Raw genomic sequence first — 17,419 nt, forward strand, 5'->3', positions numbered from 1 at the left:
GAGGAAGTGGGTGGAGCCAATGGAGGAAGTGGGTGGAGCCAGAGTTAAGTAGGTGTGGCCTCCGACAAAAATTTGAGCACCTGCACTTCAAATTTTACAAATTAAGCACTGGTTAACTGAAAGGTTGGAAGGATGAGTGACTGGGTGGATGAATGAGTAAGTGAAAGGATGGCTGGATTGGTGAAAGTTTAAATGGCTGGATGGATAAGTGAATGGATGGATGAGTGGAAGAGTGGATGGATGAGTGGATGAATGGGTAGGGTGAAAGTATGAATGGAGGGATGGATGAGTGAAAGGGTGGATGGAGGGATAGATGAGTGGATGGATGGATGGATGGATGGATGCAAGGATAGAGGATGGATAGGTTTGCATACGGTTGAATATTGTTATGGATGGCACACAGATAAAAGGACGGAATGAATGGTGAAAGATTGAATGATGGATGAAAGAATGATTACACATTGTAACCCCCATTATCTTAAGTAAAATTTCCTATACATTGACTTTCACATGTTTATGGGTCATTGTCTCTATTTAGGATGTGTGTGATGTAACGCACTCTGACACCCTGTCCTACTTACTTGGGATGAGTAGCACTATAAAAGAAATTAAAAACACATGACAGAGGGTCTTTGTCCTGAATTTCGACCTCCTGTACTGAATTTCTGTCCTGAATTTTGACCCTTTGTCCTGAATTTTTATACTCACAGTCCTGAATTTGTACCCATGCCAGTTGGTCACCCTATGAGAGAGTGTTTGAGAGTGTGATAGAGGGATAGAGAGAGAGTGAGTGAGAGAGGTGTAGAGTGGCAGATTTGGAGAGGTGTTGATTTAGAGAAAGAGAGTGTGAGAGCAAGAGACAGGCATGTAGCGAGGTATTTATTTATTGAGAGTTTGAGAGAGTAACAGAGGGTGCGATGTGTAGCTTGTTATATTTAGAGATAGAGAGCAATGGAGTTTGAGATAGAGATGTAACGAGAAAGCGTTTAATTGGGATGTTTTCATAGATAGTGCAATTGCCTACATTTGTGATATAGACACATAGATAGTAAAACAGAGACCGACAGAGCGAAATCTATTACTTTAGCGGCACCCTTTGCGAGAACAAAACTATTCCAATTGTACTTGGTAGCTACTGTCAGCGCGCATACAGATATTACACCGCATCACATCACAGTCCACACACTACACATAGTGTATGAATTGCATTGGTACTAGCTTATTTTGACTGTTCTGCATGCCCTAGTCCGTTGAGGTATAGGAGTGCCCCAATGATGAAGAATGTTTCCGTGGGCCAACACTTGTTCCCTTGAGTGATGTGGATGTGTCCCTGAGTGGCGTGGTTGTGTCCCTAAGTAATGTGGTGGTATGCATGAGTGATGGCGTGCCACTGTGTGCTGTTGTCGTGTCCCAGACTGATGTTGTGGTGTGCATAATGATGTTACTAGAAGGGGGTCTGTGATACGTGGCAAAGTAGTGTGAGTTGTGTGTGCGTTAAGTTTGAGCTGCGTTACGAGAGGCTGTTGATCACAGCCAGATTGTGTGTTGATCTGCAGGCAAGGAGTATGTGAGGTGTGGCGAAGTGTTGTGAGCTGTGTGTGGCTTAGGAGGGAGCAGCGGTGGATGAACGAAAGGCTGATTGTGTGTTGATCTGCAGGCAAGAGGGTATGTGAGGTGTGGCGAAGTGGTGTGAGTGTGTGGCGTAGGAGGGAGCAGCGGAGGATGTAGGAGAGGCTGTGTAGCATGGGCATATTGTGTGCTGAGCTGCAGTGCATGCGTTCTGCGAGGTTTTCCGAAGTGGTGTGAGCTGTGTGTGCGTTAGGGGGTAGCATCAGAGGATGTACGAGAGGCTATGTAGCATTGCTCGATTGTGCGTTGAGCTGCAGGAAAGAGGGTCTGTGAGGTGTGGCGAAGTGGTGTGAGCTGTGTGTGGCTTAGGAGGGAGCAGCGGTGGATGAACGAGAGGCTGATTGTGTGTTGATCTGCAGGCAAGAGGGTATGTGAGGTGTGGCGAAGTGGTGTGAGCTGTGTGTGGCTTAGGAGGGAGCAGCTGAGGATGAACAAGAGGCTGTGTAGCATGAGCATATTGTGTGCTGAGCTGCAGTGAATGCGTTCTGCGAGGGTTTACGAAGTGGTGTGAGCTGTGTGTGCGTTTGGAGGTAGCATCAGAGGATGTATGAGAGGCTGTGTAGCATTGTTCGATTGTGCGTTGAGCTGCAGGAAAGACGGTCTGTGAGGTGTGGCGAAGTGGTGTGAGCTGAGTGTGCGTTTGGAGTGTTTAGCGGAGGAGGAACGAGAAGCTGTAGAGCAGGGTCAGATTGTGTATTGAGCTGCAGTGAAGGTTGTATGTGAGTTGTGGGTAAGTGATGTGAACTGTGTGTGTGTTCGGACGTACCAGCGGAGGATGAACGAGAGGCTGTGGAGGAGTAGAAGATTGTGCGTTCAGTTGCAGGCAAGAGCGTTTGTGAGATGTGGCAAAATGGTGTGAGCTGTGTGTGCTTTAGGACGGATCAGCAGAGGAGGAACGAGAGGCTGAGGAGCAGGGGATGATTGTGTGTTGAGTGAGCTTTAGTGGAGGGGGTATGTGATGTGTGGCTATGTTGTGTGAACTGTGAGTGCATTACAGGGTGAGCAGCTAAGGATGACAGAGAGTCTGTTAGGCATGTGCTGAATGTGTGTTGAGCAGCACGGAAGGGTGTCTGTGAGGTGTGGCGAAGTGGTGTGAACTGTGTGTGCCTTATGAGTGAGCAGCAGATGAGTAGCAAGAGGCTGAGGAGCAGGTACCAAGGAGGTACTGCTGTATTAGTCCTCCTTGACTTGTCGGCTGCTTTCGACACGGTCGACCACAAGATTTTGGTCGACCGTGTCGAGAGGATGGGCATTCAGTTCACTGCCAGAGACCTTCTGGCCTCTTTCCTGACCAACAGAACTCAGGCGGTTACACTGGGTCCCTTCCAGTCGGCCGACCTGTCGTTACCGTGTGGGGTCCCACAAGGCTCATCCCTGAGTCCGACACTATTTAATATATATGTGTCGGACCTCGCCAGTGTCATCAAAGCATACGGGATGGGCCTGACCTCATACGCCGACGACACCCAGTTGGTTCTGGCCATAAAGGGAGACGGACAGGAAATGGCGGAGAGATTTCAAGATGGGATGACTGCCATAGGTGAGTGGATGGCAAGAAATTGCCTGAAACTTAATTCCGATAAAACGGAGGTGGTTATCTTCGGCAATCTCTCCCCAGCCTGGTCGGCAACTTGGTGGCCAGCGGCCATGGGCACTCCTCCCTGCCCTACGGCCAAAGTTAGAAACTTGGGTGTCACTTTTGACAACCAGCTCAACTTCATGGCCCATGCGAATAAGGTGGCTGCCAATGCTCACTTTAAGATGCGAATGGTAAGGAAAATCACTCCTTACTTGCCAGAATCAGCAGCAAAAACACTGGTTTCCTCACTAGTGTTGTCTTCATTGGACTACTGCAACGGTCTGCTGCTCAATGCCCAGAACAGAGTCATTAAAAAATTACAGACAGTGCAGAATGCCGCCGCCCGAGTGCTTTCAAAAAAACCCAGATTTGCACCCATCTCGGACACGCTTAAACAATACCATTGGTTGTCCATTCACAACCGGGTCAAATTTAAAGCTCTGTGTATTGTCTTTAAATCACTTCAGGACCTAGGACCCAGATTCCTTAGAAAGCAACTGATCCCCTACAACCCCCCGAGAACGCTCAGATCCACCTCTCTTAATCAACTGGTGATTCAACGCAGTCGAACAGCCTCCTGGGGCGATCACCGCTTTTCAATTGCGGCCCCTAGACTCTGGAACACCCTGCCTACCCACATAAGAACCAGTCCCACTCTTCTTCAGTTCAGAAAAAACCTGAAGACTTGGCTTTTCAATCAGTAATTTTCATCTCCGCATTTCCTGTCCAGGGTGAAACTCTAATGCAATTTTAGCGCCGAGGCGCCTAAGGGTATTTGTACGCGCTCTATAAATGGCATTAAATAAATAAATAAATAAATAAATAAGGTGACGAAAGTGTGTTCGACCCCCCAAAATACACTGAGAATCTAATTGCAATGTTAACATTTGCATGTACTTACATGATATATTCTTGTACGGCGAGCACGACTTTAGCAAATTCCAATTTCGACAGTCTCTGATTTATCTGCGAAATGAAGAGTAAAATAAAATAAATTATGTATCACGTCCTTAAAAAAAATCCCTTTTTTTCCCATCAGAAATCCGGATGTATTAATTGTAAATGTAATGAAAAAATTGTATGGCATACAATTGAACATACAATGTAATTGTGCTTGCCAATGGATTTTACCATAACTGTTCTTATTGCAAAAACACAAATCACACTGCAATTGTAAAACGTTGCAACAGTGATTTAACTTACTTTTTAGTTATTCAAAAATAGCAAGCATATAGTTGCAACGAAAAAACAACAACCCATAAATGCACTTACATTTCAAAGATGTGTAACGTAGTCTTCCAGAATCTGGTTGTTGGGATCAGCAAATACAACGTCGGTCCGTAGGTCACTCGTGTGTTTCCGCACAAAAAATAGGCAATGTCTTAAAGTGACCCTTCTCCCAGCTTAAATAGGGTCAAACGTTGAACAAGACAGCCAAGGTGTTTGCTAGTGAGCAAAGGATGAAAGGTGAATTTCCTTCCCCTGCCCCAAGGAGATGTTGTCGAAAATAATGTGTCTGACTGCCAAGTGTGAAAATTTGAATGTCTATGAGGATGGAATTTCGGCCATGGCGCGACTGTAGACTTTCCCGGCCAACTCCCTTAATCGCACCATTTTCCTCGAGACTACATAAATTTTTTTTTTTTAAAAAAGACAATTTGAGAAATTCAAAGCCTAGCGTTGTTTTCAGTGCCAAAGTTAACAAGATGTAACTCCGAAAATAGTAAGTTAGTTAAGTCAGGCTAATGTAACAATTAAAGTAGGAGTAAGGTGTTTTTTTTTTTCGTTTTGCAAGTTATTGAAACGACTTACGTTTGTTTCTGTGAAACGTGGAAAAGGTAAACGTACAAAATTATTTGTATGTCCCTGGTAGAAAACTGTTCACTGATGGCTGGTGGTGTGTGTTTTTAGTGCAAAAGCATGCACTGTTATCGTTTGTGAAGGGGTATTTGTGTTTTAGCCCTTCTTTCCAGCAGTTGTTTAACAAGAGATTTGCTTCCTGCTGCTCGAATTAGCATTTCACAGATGCTGCCCGACAACAGATTAGAATCTTTACGACGGCGCTTAAAGCACTTCAGTATCCTGTTGTAGTTTCGTCCCCAAACGTTAAAAAAAAAATCACTCAATTGCAGATTTATTGTGTTAGTGTTTGGTATAAATGTTAAGGCTTTTAAATAACGTAAAACATTTCAAAAATGCCTGCTTTTCCATAAAAGAATTAGAAATAGCTTCAAAGTTCAAAGCAGTAACATTTTTGGTGTGTTACATTATTTATTGTGCTTACTTTGTAGGTATAGTGTGGCAAGGCCAAAGGTAATTATGAAAATAAAAAGATATCCACATCAGTAATCCCTTACCAGTAATTCCATTAATTCCTTATCAGTAATTCCACACCAGTAATTACACTGTGAATGCTTAGCTTGCATTGACCAAGGTTCGCCATCATTTTGGATGTGTTTGTTGAATTCCCAAAATTTATACTTCTTTTACAAGTTTCACCGCAGATGCGGATGCGTGCACTGACGGCCTGGTTGTGTGTGTGCCTGGTATAAAAGCATGCACTAGCTGTTGGTGCTGTGTGTGTGCGTGGTGGAAGCATGCAGTGACGGCTGGTGGATGCCTGACGCTTGTGGATGGCTGACGCTTGTGGATGGCTGACGCTTGTGGATGGCGGGCGCTTGTGGATGGCGGACGCTTGTGGATGGCGGACGCTTGTGGATGGCTGATGGTTTTGGATGCCTGATGGTTGTGGATGTCTGATGTTTGTGAATGTCTGATGTTTGCAGGCTGAAGATTGTGGATGGCTGACGATTGTGGACGGCTGACTATTGTGGACGGCTGACGATTGTGGACGGCTGACGATTGTGGACGGCTGACAATTGTGGATGGCTGACGATTGTGGATGGCTGACAATTGTGGATGGCTGACAATTGTGGATGGCTGACAATTGTGGATGGCTGACAATTGTGGATGGCTGACGCTTGGGGATGGCTGACGCTTGGGGATGGCTGACGCTTGTGGCTGGCTGACGCTTGTGGATGGCTGACGATTGTGGATGGCTGACGATTGTGGATGGCTGATGATTGTGGATGGCTGACGCTTGTGGATGTCTGATGTTTGTGGATGTCTGCTGCTTGTGTATGTTTGATGCTTGTGAATGTCTGATGTTTGCTGGCTGAAGATTTTGGATGGCTGAAGATTGTGGATGGCTGAAGATTGTGGATGGCTGACGATTGTGGATGGCTGACGCTGGTGGATGCCTGACGATGGTGGATGCCTGACGCTGGTGGATGCCTGACGCTTGTGGATGGCTGACGCTTTTGGATGGCTGACGCTTGTGGATGGCTGACGCTTGTGGATGCCTGACGATTGTGGATGCCTGACGATTGTGGATGGCTGACGATTGTGGATGGCGGACGATTGTAGATGGCGGACGATTGTGGATGGCTGACGATTGTGGATGGCTGACGCTTGTGGATGTCTGATGCATGATGCTTGTGGATGTCTGATGTTTGTGAATGTCTGATGTTTGCAGTGACGGCTGGTGGTGTGTGTGCCTGGTGTAAAAACATGCACTGGGTGTTGTTGGTGTGTGTGCCTGGTGGAAGCATGCACTGACGGCTGGTGGTGTGTGTGCCTTGTGGAAGCATGTACTGACGGCTGGTGGTGTGTGTGCCTTGTGGAAGCATGTACTGACAGCATGTGCTCTGTGTGCCTGGTGTAAATGTGTGCACTGATGGCTGGTGTTGTGTGTTCCTGGTGCAAAAGCATGCACTCCCGGCTAGTGATGTTTGGTGGTGGAAGTATTCCCTTTACGGCATGGTTGTGTGTGTGCCTGGTGTAAAGGAGATCCTTTATTTTTATTTAAAAAAACTAAAAGAAACAGATTTTCATTAACGCAGACAAACTAAGAACATTTGCCGTGCATGTTATCGTTTGTGATGGGGCATTTGTGTTTTAGCCCTTCTTTCAGGAGTTGGTTCCCTTGTTTTTCAATTTTTTTGGGGGACAAGAGATTCGCTTCCTGCTGCTCGAATTAGCATTTCACAGATGCTGCCCGACAACAGATTAAAATCTTTACGACGGTGCTTAAAGCACTCCAGTATCCTGTTGTAGTTTTGTTCCCAAACGTAAAACAAGCATTTGCAATGCAATAGGTCTCGCATTAGGAAAGTTTGAGGTATTGGTATTGCAAATGACAAATATTTTATTTATGTGTTGGTATTGAAAGTAGGGAAATTACTAGCTTTGTCATTTACAATGCCAATATTTTTAACTTTTGCAAACGTGACACCTATAGCATTCTAATGCAATAAGTGTTGTATTTACACGACTTTGAAGTATTAATATTACAAATAACAATGGCTTTTATTTGTTTTAATAATTAATACTTAAATAAAAGTTATTGTAATGTATGATGGCAATAGCTTAAACTTTTGTAAATAACTTATGGGAAGATTATGTTCAGTGTATTTTACTGTGATGAAAATCCAAGAACATAAGTGAAATATTAACATTATTTTGTAACATTTCTAACAAAGCTTAAAACATTGAGAGAACATATTAGAAGCAGTTGTTGTTGATTGGTTGCAAAGAGTGATGCTGTGGCGTTCAGTGATGCTGTGGCCTTTAGTGGTGCTGAGTGATGCTGTGGCATTAAGTGGTGCTGTTGCGTTTATTTATTTATTTGCGAGTTTATATAGCGCTGGAATCGACTCCGACTGGAGTATCTCTGCGCTCTTGGGCCAGTTAGCATACACAGGGGAGAGAGTGATACTGTGGTTTAGATCTCATTTTTAAATAGTACAGTTTTTAGGAGTTTTCTAAATTTTAGATGCGTAGTACAGAGTCTAAGAGTCAGTGGAAGTCGGTTCCACAATGTGGGTCCTACTACAGATGGCGCTTTGCCTCCGTGTCTGGCTTTTTTGGCACAAGGTACTACCAGTAGATGGCTTGTGCTAGATCTGAGTGATCTGGAGGGGATGTATGGAGTGAATTTCTGCTTCAGGTAGGTAGGGCCCTGTCCATTTATGCTTTTATGAATGATACAGCATATTTAAAATTTTGCTCTTTGTCGTATAGAGAGCCAATGAAGCTGGTTTAAAAGAGGTTTGGATCCTGTTCTTGGAGGGGCATTCAGGACTAGGCGAGCCGCTGTATTCTGGACTACCTGGAGTCTAGCCAACACTCCCTCGTCGGCAGATAGAAGCAGGCCATTGCAGTAGTCAATACGGCTCAGAACGAGGGCTTGCACTAAGGTCTTCCTGAAAGTGTCTAGCAATAAAGGGAAAAATTTTCGCAACATGCTAATGACATGAAAGCATGAGCCTGCAACGAAGTTGCTGTGTTGCTTTAGTGACAGATCCTGATCAAGGCGGATCCCCAGGTTTTTCACGACCTGTTTGCGTTCTGGGACCATGCCAAGATCAGAAGGCCACCAATCCGGGGTCCACCGAAGTTTGGCCTCACCGAATAGCATAACTTCACTCTTGCTAACGTTGCACTGTAGATAGTTGGTAGACATCCACTGTGCAACGGCTTTCATGCCTGCAGAAAAGGAGTTCTTTAGTTCAGCGGTGAGAGTTTCAAAGGGGAAGAGGAGCTGCGTGTCATCCTCGTATGACACGGGGATGAAACCAAATTCTCGCATCACTCTTGCCAGGGGTGCCACATAGATGTTAAAGAGTGTTGGGCTCAGACAAGAGCCCTGTGGCACCCCTTTAGAAATCTCTACCTCCGCTGATCGATATGCACCCATGGTGACAGTCTGGGTGCGATCGGTTAGGAAACTCCTTAGCCAGTCAAGGGCTTTGTTCTTTACTCCTACGTTCGACAACCGGTCAATAAGGATGTTATGTGACACGGTGTAGAACGCTGCCGACAGATCTAGTAACACTAGGATCACAGAGTACCCTTTGTCCTGAAACATGTGTAAATCATCGGTAACAGACAGAAGGGTAGACTCTGTGCTGTGTTTCGGCCTAAAACCAGATTGGGAATAGTCTAGGCCGCCAGTAATTTCAACATAGTTAAAAAGATGTTGATGTACATATTTTTCTGTAAGCTTACCCAAAAATGGAAGCAGGGAGATGGGCCTGAGGTTTGCTAATTCGGTCCACGGAGTGGCAGTATTTTTCCTGATAGGCCTAACTAGCGCCTGTTTCCATTGCCTTGGGACAGAGCCTGTACTAAGTGACAGATTGATGAGTTTTTCCATCGTAGGACATAGGGCCTCCAGTAAGGAGGGCATAAGTCTAGCTGGAATTGTGTCGTCAGGGCTGCCACTTTTAATTTGCATGGTGAGTGCTGACAACTCCTTAGGGGTAATAGGGGGAAAAATATCTAGAGTGGGAAAGTTTTGATTGCATACTGTTTCGTATGAAGCAAGACCTGCATCACTGGTCATGGTGTTATTGGAGTTAATTATTTTCTTGTAGATCAAATCTATTTTATTAGAGAAGAATTGGGATATCTCATCACAAAGCTTTTGCGATGAAGTGTCAGGACTTTCACTTGCTGTCGGTTTAACAAAAGATTGTAATATTTGGTACAGAACCCTAGGGGAATTGTCTGCAGCTGTGATAAGAGATGTTATGTGGGTTTTCCTTGCAGTACGAATAGCTTTGTGATAGATAGTTAATGATTCCCAGTAGATGCTTCTGCCGGTTGCTAGGTGAGATATTCTCCATTTTTTCTCTAACTTCCTAGCTGTTTGTTTTAATGTCCTAAGATTGTCAGAGAACCATATTTCCTGTTTATTAGCTGGCCGAGGTCTGAATTTTTTTATAGGGGCTATAGTGTCTATGACGGTCTTTGAGGCTCTTTCAAATTTATTAAGGGCATTATCTATATTTTCCGACGTGGTAAAAGAGGGTTCAATGAATTTGTCAGAAAATGTAGTTTCATTGACTTTGTGCCATTGTCGTCGTTCGCTAGGAAGAGAAATCGGCCCATGAGGAGTCGATTTTGGGCAAGGGGTGTAAAACTCAATGATAAAGTGGTCGGTCCTGCTGACTTGAATAGGAGGGGAGCAGGTGACTGTAGGGAAGTTAGCTAATATTAGGTCTAGGGTATGTCCGGCCTGATGTGTTGGGCCCACGTTTCGTTGTGTTAGCCCTAGTAGAGAGAGATCATTAAGAATAGATTGTGCTTCTTTACATTCTTTCAGTTCGCTGTGTAAGTTAAAATCTCCAACTAGTAGAAAGTCTCTATCATTACAAACATAGGGTGCAAGATTCTCAAGTAAAATATTTGAGAAGTTGGTGCTGGGTTCTGGTGGACGGTACACTAAAGCACCCATTCTGGTTTGTTTAGGGGAAAGGACAATTTTGAAGATAAGTAGTTCAATGTCAGGCGTGCTCAGTTCTACTACTATGGTACAGATAATTTCCTGTTTATGAATGATCGCAATCCCCCCTCCAATTTTCGTGAGGCGGTCTAGTCGAATTATTTTGTAGCCAATAGGAATTGCCAATGCGATAGCGGGGGTCGAGTGGGGTTTGAGCCAGGTTTCGGTGTTGAGTGTTGCTGTGGCGTTGAGTGGCGTTGAGTGATGCGGTGGCGTTGAGTGATGCGGTGGTGTTGAGTGGTGCTGTGGTGTTGAGTGTTGCTGTGGCGTTGAGTGGAGCTGTGGCGTTGAGTGGCGGTGTGGCGTTAAGTGGTGCTGTGGCATTAAGTGGTGCTGTGGCGTTGAGTGGTGCTGTGGCGTTGAGTGGTGCTATGGCGTTGAGTGGTGCTGTGGCGTTGAGTGGTGCTGTTGCGTTGAGTGGTGCTGTGGTGTTGAGTGGTGCTGTGGCGTTGAGTGGTGCTGTTGTGTTGTGGGGTGCTGTGGCATTGAGTGGTGCTGTGGCATTAAGTGGTGTTGTGGCATTGATTGGTGAAGTGGCATTGAGGGGTGGATTTGGAGGTTGGAGTTGGAGGGTGGAGTTGGAGGGTGGCGTTGGAGGGTGGAGTTGGAGGGTGGAGTTGGAATGTGGAGTTGGAGGGTGGAGTTGGAATGTGGAGTTGGAGCGTGGAGTTGGAGCGTGGAGTTGGAGCGTGGAGTTGGAGCGTTGAGTTGGAGCGTGTAGTTGGAGCGTTTCGTTGGAGCGTTTAGTTGGAGCGTGGAGTTGGAGGGTGGAGTTGGAGGGTGGAGTTGGAGGGTGGTGTTTGATTTTGAGGGTGGACTTGGGTTCTCTAGTTGTCTTGAGGGTGGATTTGGAGGCTGGAGTTGTAGTTGGAGGTTGGATTTGGAGGTTGGATTTGGATGTTGTAGTTGGAGGGTGTATTTGGATGTTGTATTTGGAGGGTGGAGTTGGAGGGTTGAGTTGGAGGATTGAGTTGGAGGGTGGAGTTGTAGGGTGGAGTTGTAGCGTGGAGTTGTAGGGTGGAGTTGTAGGGTGGAGTTTGAGTATTGTGAGGTTGAGGGTGTGAGGGTGAGTGAGGGCGTGTAAGGATGAGGATGTGACAGTGTGTGAGCGTGTGGGGATGTGTGGGTGAGGGGGAGTGAGAGTGAGGGGGTGTGAGGGTGACTGAGGGTGAGGGTGTGAGGGTGATTGAGGGTGTGAGTGTTGTGAGAGGGGTACGGGTGTGAGGGTGAGTGAGGGTGTGTGAGGATGTGGGGGTGTGATGGTGAGTGATGGTGTGTGAGGGTGAGGGGGTGAGGTGTGAGGGTGAGTGAGGATGTGAGGGCGTGTGAGGGTGATAGGGTGAGGCGAAGGGGTGAGAGGGTGAGAGGGTATGAGGGTGAGAGGGTGTGTGATGGTGTGTGAGGGTAAGTGAGGATGTGTGAGGGTAAGTGAGGGTGTGTGAGGGTGAGGGGGTGTGAGGGTGAGGGGGTGTGAGGGGGTGTGAGGGTGAGAGGGTGTGTGAGGGTGAGAGGGTGAGTGAGGGTGAGTGGGGTGAGGGTGAGTGAGGGTGAGGGGGTGTGAGGTTGAGGGGGTGTGAGGTTGAGGGGGTGTGAGGATGTGTGAGGGTGGGTGAGGGTGTGAGGGTGAGTGAGGGTGTGTGGGTGAGTGAGGGTGTTTGAGGGTGGGTGAGGGTTGTGCACAGAGGAGACAAGTAGGGTGAAAAACGGAGCCATTGCTGGGACTTTTCTGGTAAAATACTTGATGAGAACCCAGGCCAGTATAATGCTGTCTTCTGCGTGCAAGTCTGGGAAGTCATGGTGTATTCGGCAGTGGTGCAAGTACGGTGAAAAACGGAGCAATTGCTGGGACTTTTCTGCTTGTAACTAAAAAAAAAAAAAGCTCTCAGCATTGCTGTGGTGGGGGGGAGGCGGGGGAGCTGCAGTCTTTGAAGACTGATGCCTAGGGCTAGGCAGAAAAATGGTGGTGCGCGATATGCACGGGGGGATACCAGAAACTAACCACTGAAATCTGCAAGACTAGTGTGACCAACTAAGCCCAGAGAGAGTGCAGCCACAACTAGTAACAATCCAACAACATAACATTGTGCACGCAGATACAATCCATGCCTGTGACACTAACAGCTCTGAATATCTGTGACAGCGTTACAGGCGGATGAGAGAAGGGGCAGAGGAAACAGACTAAGAAGTGTGGAAATCTAAAGCAGAGCTGGAGAGTGAGAGCGGACGCACTAAGGCTGGTCTGTCTGTGAGAGAAAGGCAGGCTGCAGTATTAAATTATATCAAGAGAGGAGCTGGGAAAGAAACTGCAGACGGAAGGTTTAACAGAAGTGCACAGAGCCACTTCACAGAGAAGGAATAGCAGAGGAGGTATTGGTAGCAGAAATGAATACCAACGGGTGACATTGAGGCAGATAGCAAAGAGTAAAGCTAGGAGAGAAAGAGTCCTGAAACAAGGAAAGCGAAAGTAAATGGGAAATCTAAAGCGGAGCTGGAGAGTGAGAGCGCACGTACTAAGGCTGGTCTGTCTGTGAGAGAAAGGCAGGCTGCAGTATTAAGTTATATCAAGAGAGGAAAACTGAAAGTAAACTGAAAGCAGAGAGCGGCCGTGAAAGAAGTGAAAACAATGGAGGAAGGGTGACGAGACACGTGGGGAGCAGCAGCCTTTGATATGCCGGCCGGCCATGCAGTGAATAATTAGGGGAGGAGAAATGACGGCCTGAGGCAGAGCGCAAAGCAACAGATGGCTTTGATGTGGAGGCAGGAGGCAATCTCGTGCACGAGGCGAGCACTTCTCAAAATCCGCTGGAGAGCCCTTGGCAGAAAGTATGGTTTGGCTGCATTAGAGCTTTTTTCCTATTCCTGCGGAATAGGAAAGGGGCGAGCCCTAAAAAACACATGTGATGTTTCACTCATTTGCAGATTTATTATGTTAGTGTTTGATAGAATTGTTAAGGCTTCTAAATAACTTTAAAAATTGTGAAAATGCAGTTGTTTTCAAAAAAGTAGTAGAACTAGCGTTAAAATCAAAAGCAGTAACCTTTTTGGTGTGTTACATTATTTTTTGGGCTTACTTTGTAGGTATAGTTTCGCGATGCCAAAGGTAATTATTAAAATAAAAAGATATACACACCAGTAAATACGGGACACATTTAAAGACATATTCCCACTTCTATGCGCAATGTTGAAAGGAATTACTGAAAGGCGCGCACTGGGGAGAAAGTCTGTGGGCTGAGTGTTTGTAAACAAATGTAGAGCGAGGCGCGCTGGATGCTTGTGGATGCTTAACCCCTTAAGTGCTGCCTCGGTGCATTGGCCGACGGCAGCACTACCTCCCCAGTGCTGCGCACGACCATTGGACGTCCATTCAGCACTAGTTCCAATGGACAGCGCAGCACTGGGGAGGAATGTTTAATAGCATCTATGAGGTTAATGCTTGTGTATGCCTGACGCTTGTGTATGTCTGATGGTTGTGGATGTCTGATGGTTCTGGATGTCTGATGCTTCTGGATGTCTGATGCTTCTGGATGTCTGATGACTGATGTTGGTGGATGCTGGAGGCTTTTGTATGCCTGACGCTTGTGTATGTCTGATGGTTGTGGATGTCTGTTGCTTCTGGCTGTCTGATGCTTCTGGATGTCTGATGCTTCTGGCTGTCTGATGCTTCTGGATGTCTGATGCTTCTAGATGTCTGATGCTTCTGGATGTGTGATGCATGATGCTTGTGAATGTCTGATGTTTGCAGTGACGGCTGGTGGTGTGTGTGCCTGGTGTAAAAACATGCAATGGGTGTTGTTGGTGTGTGTGCCTGGTGGAAGCATGCACTGACGGCTGGTGGTGTGTGTGCCTTGTCGAAGCATGTACTGACAGCTGGTGTTGTGTGTGCCTGCCGGGTAAGTGTGCACTAACAGCATGTGCTCTGTGTGCCTGGTGTAAATGTGTGCACTGATGGCTGGTGTAAATGTGTGCACTGATGGCTGGTGTTGTGTGTTCCTGGTGCAAAAGCATGCACTGCCGGCTGGTGGAAGTATTCCCTTTACGGCATGGTTGTGTGTGTGCCTGGTGTGAAGGAGATGCTTTATTGTTTTTAAAAAAAATCTTAAAGAAACGGATTGTCATTAACGCAGACAAACTAATAACATTTGACGTGCATGTTATTGTTTGTGAAGGGGCATTTATCGTTTGTGAAGGGGCATTTGTGTTTCATCCCTTCTTTCAGCAGTTGGTTCCCTTGTTTTCCCTTTTTTTTTAACAAGAGATTTGCTTCCTGCTGCTCGAATTAGCATTTCACAGATGCTGCCCGACAACAGATTAAAATCTTTACGACGGCGCTTAAAGCACTCCAGTATCCGGTTGTAGTTTTGTTCCCAAACGTTAAAAAAAAAACACATGTGATGTTTCACTCAGTTGCAGATTTATTGTGTTAGTGTTTGGTATTAATGTTAAGGCTTCTAAATAACTTTAAACTTTTTGAAAATGCCAGTTTAAAAAAAAAGATTAGGAATAGCTTTAAAATAAAAAGGAGTAACTTTTTTGGTGTGTTTTGGATGATTGATGCTTGTGGATGCTTGATGCTTTTGGATGCCTTACACTTGTGTATGTCTGATGGTGTAAGGAGCCAAGGCAGTTTCCGCAGGAGTGCCAGGAACCGAAGTCTAACCCAACCCGTCCCCCCTACACCTATTGGGGCTATCAAACACTAGAACGCAATGGTGATCAGGAGGGAAAGGAGGGAACAAAACAAGGTAAGAGGGGAAGAGACACTGGACTTCTTGGATGGGTCACTCTCTCTGGATGAAGCTGGTGCTAAAAGGAACAGTTATTTAGTACAACAACAAGCAACAAACATTTCTTATATTACTCTGCATATATATTGCCTATTACCTGGTAAAGACAAGGGGTGACCTGGGATTCTAGGAATCAATCTGTATTCCTAAACGTTCACAGTGTCTAAGTACCACGGGATGCCCGTCATGGATGAAAGCATGTAACTATGGGGTATGCTACACGCCAATGAGTAATGAGATAGCACTGTACTTGTCTTACCCCTGCAAAGCAACGGGCTGAACTGCGTGGTTCAACAATAGAGCTATATAGGATCACAGCAATAGTGTGTCTGGAAGAGTAGTAAGCGTATGCATAAGAATCAACAGAACCCTCACAGAGGAAATGTTTCAATGATAAAAGTGCGCTACAAGCGCGTTACCAGGTCGTCTTTTCCCCTGCACTGTGACGAATGCCAGCATCCAGGAAATTCAGCAGACTCAATGTAGTAACGGAAATCAAACAACAAAAAAGGAATGTACCACCAGGCGGACCACAACTCCCAGAATCCAGCAGTAGGCACCAGCAACCCACACCCGCAAGGCCGGCCGTTTGACGGAACCGTAGTCCGGCCAAAAGGCGGATCCGCAAGAGTGTAGGCAAGGGGCCCCCACAAGGACTCGGAGAGGAGACAGCCGGCACCGGGGACAATAACTGTATCCAACAAAAGGGGAGACTCGGAAATATACCACAAAGAGGGCAAAGTGGAATACCGAAGGTTAACCTCTAAACATCGAGGTTCTGGGAAGCACAGCAGCGCTTCTGCACTTAGAGCGTACTTAGAGGACTTCTAGCAGCGAAGGCCAACTTGGTAATCAAGCTACGATGTGGGTCCGAACAATCAGGAACCACGACAGGAAACAAGGTGAGCGAGATGGGGCGAGGCGGAAGTGACGCGCCGCAAGAAGCGACGAGAAACTAGAGCGCGAAGCTCAGAGTAGCGGGGAGGTCAGGGTTTAGTATCCTGCCCGATCCCCCTCGCAAATGCGCAGTATCGCGCGGCCATCTTGGATTGGCCTCGCGTTGTCTGCATGTTCTCTGAAGAGCTGGCAGGCGTGACAGATGGTTGTGGATGTCTGTTGTTTATGGATGTCTGATTCTTCTGGATGTCTGATGCTTGTGGATGTCTGGTGGTGTGTGTGTGCGCATAGTGGAAGCATGTACTGATGGCTGGTGTTGTGTGTGACTGGTGGGTAAGTGAATGGCGCGCGCTGGGGGAGAAAGTCTGTGGGCTGAGTGTTGGCGTTTGTAATGCTTGTGGAGAGCGAGGTGCACGCTGGAGAGGGAAGGGATGACTGGGCAGCTGAATGGGAGCGAGGCTGTTTTCTGCGTGTTGGCGCGCTGGAGAGGCAGGGAGAAAGTGTGTGGGCTGAGTGTTTGTCAACAAAATGGAGAGCGAGGCGCGCGCTGAAGAGGGAGGGGGTGGGATGACTGGGCAGCTAAATGGGAGAGAGGCTGTTGTCTGCGTGTTGGCGCGCTGGAGATGCAGAGGATAAAGTCTGCGGGCTGAGTGTTTGTAAAAAAAATGGAGAGCGAAGGCGAGTTGCGCTGGATGCTTGATGCTTTTGTATGCCTGACGCTTGTGTATGTCTGATGGTTATGGATGTCTGCTGCTTCTGGAAGTCTGATGCTTCTGGATGTCTGATGCTTCTGGATGTCTGATGCTTCTGGATGTCTGGTGGTGTGTGTGTGTGTGTGCGCGCGCATAGTGGAAGCATGTACTGATGGCTGGTGTGTGTGACTGGTGGGTAAATGAATGGCACGTGCTGGGGAGAAAGTCTGTGGGCTGAGTGTTGGTGTTTGTAATGCTTGTGGAGAGCGAGGTGCACGATGGAGAGGGAAGGGGTGGGATGACTGGGCAGCTGAATGGGAGAGAGGCTGTTTTCTGTGTGTTGGCGCGCTGGAGAGGCAGGGAGAAAGTGTGTGGGCTGAGTGTTTGTCAACAAAATGGAGAGCGAGGCGCGCGCTGGAGAGGGAGGGGGTGGGATGATAAAGTCTGCGGGCTGAGTGTTTGTAAAAAAAATGGAGAGTGAAGGCGAGTT

At 46.7% G+C, this 17,419-nt stretch overlaps 1 protein-coding gene across 2 annotated transcripts in view; it reads left to right on the plus strand.

Moving 5' to 3' along the window:
• RNASEH2C (ribonuclease H2 subunit C) overlaps window positions 1-17,419 on the plus strand; it is a 259,467-nt gene that overhangs the window by 108,776 nt on the left and 133,272 nt on the right. The gene's annotated exons all lie outside the window — the stretch shown is intronic.

This window comes from Lissotriton vulgaris, chromosome 9 (assembly GCF_964263255.1).
Source record: "Lissotriton vulgaris chromosome 9, aLisVul1.2, whole genome shotgun sequence".
Classification (NCBI taxonomy): Eukaryota; Metazoa; Chordata; class Amphibia; order Caudata; family Salamandridae; genus Lissotriton; species Lissotriton vulgaris.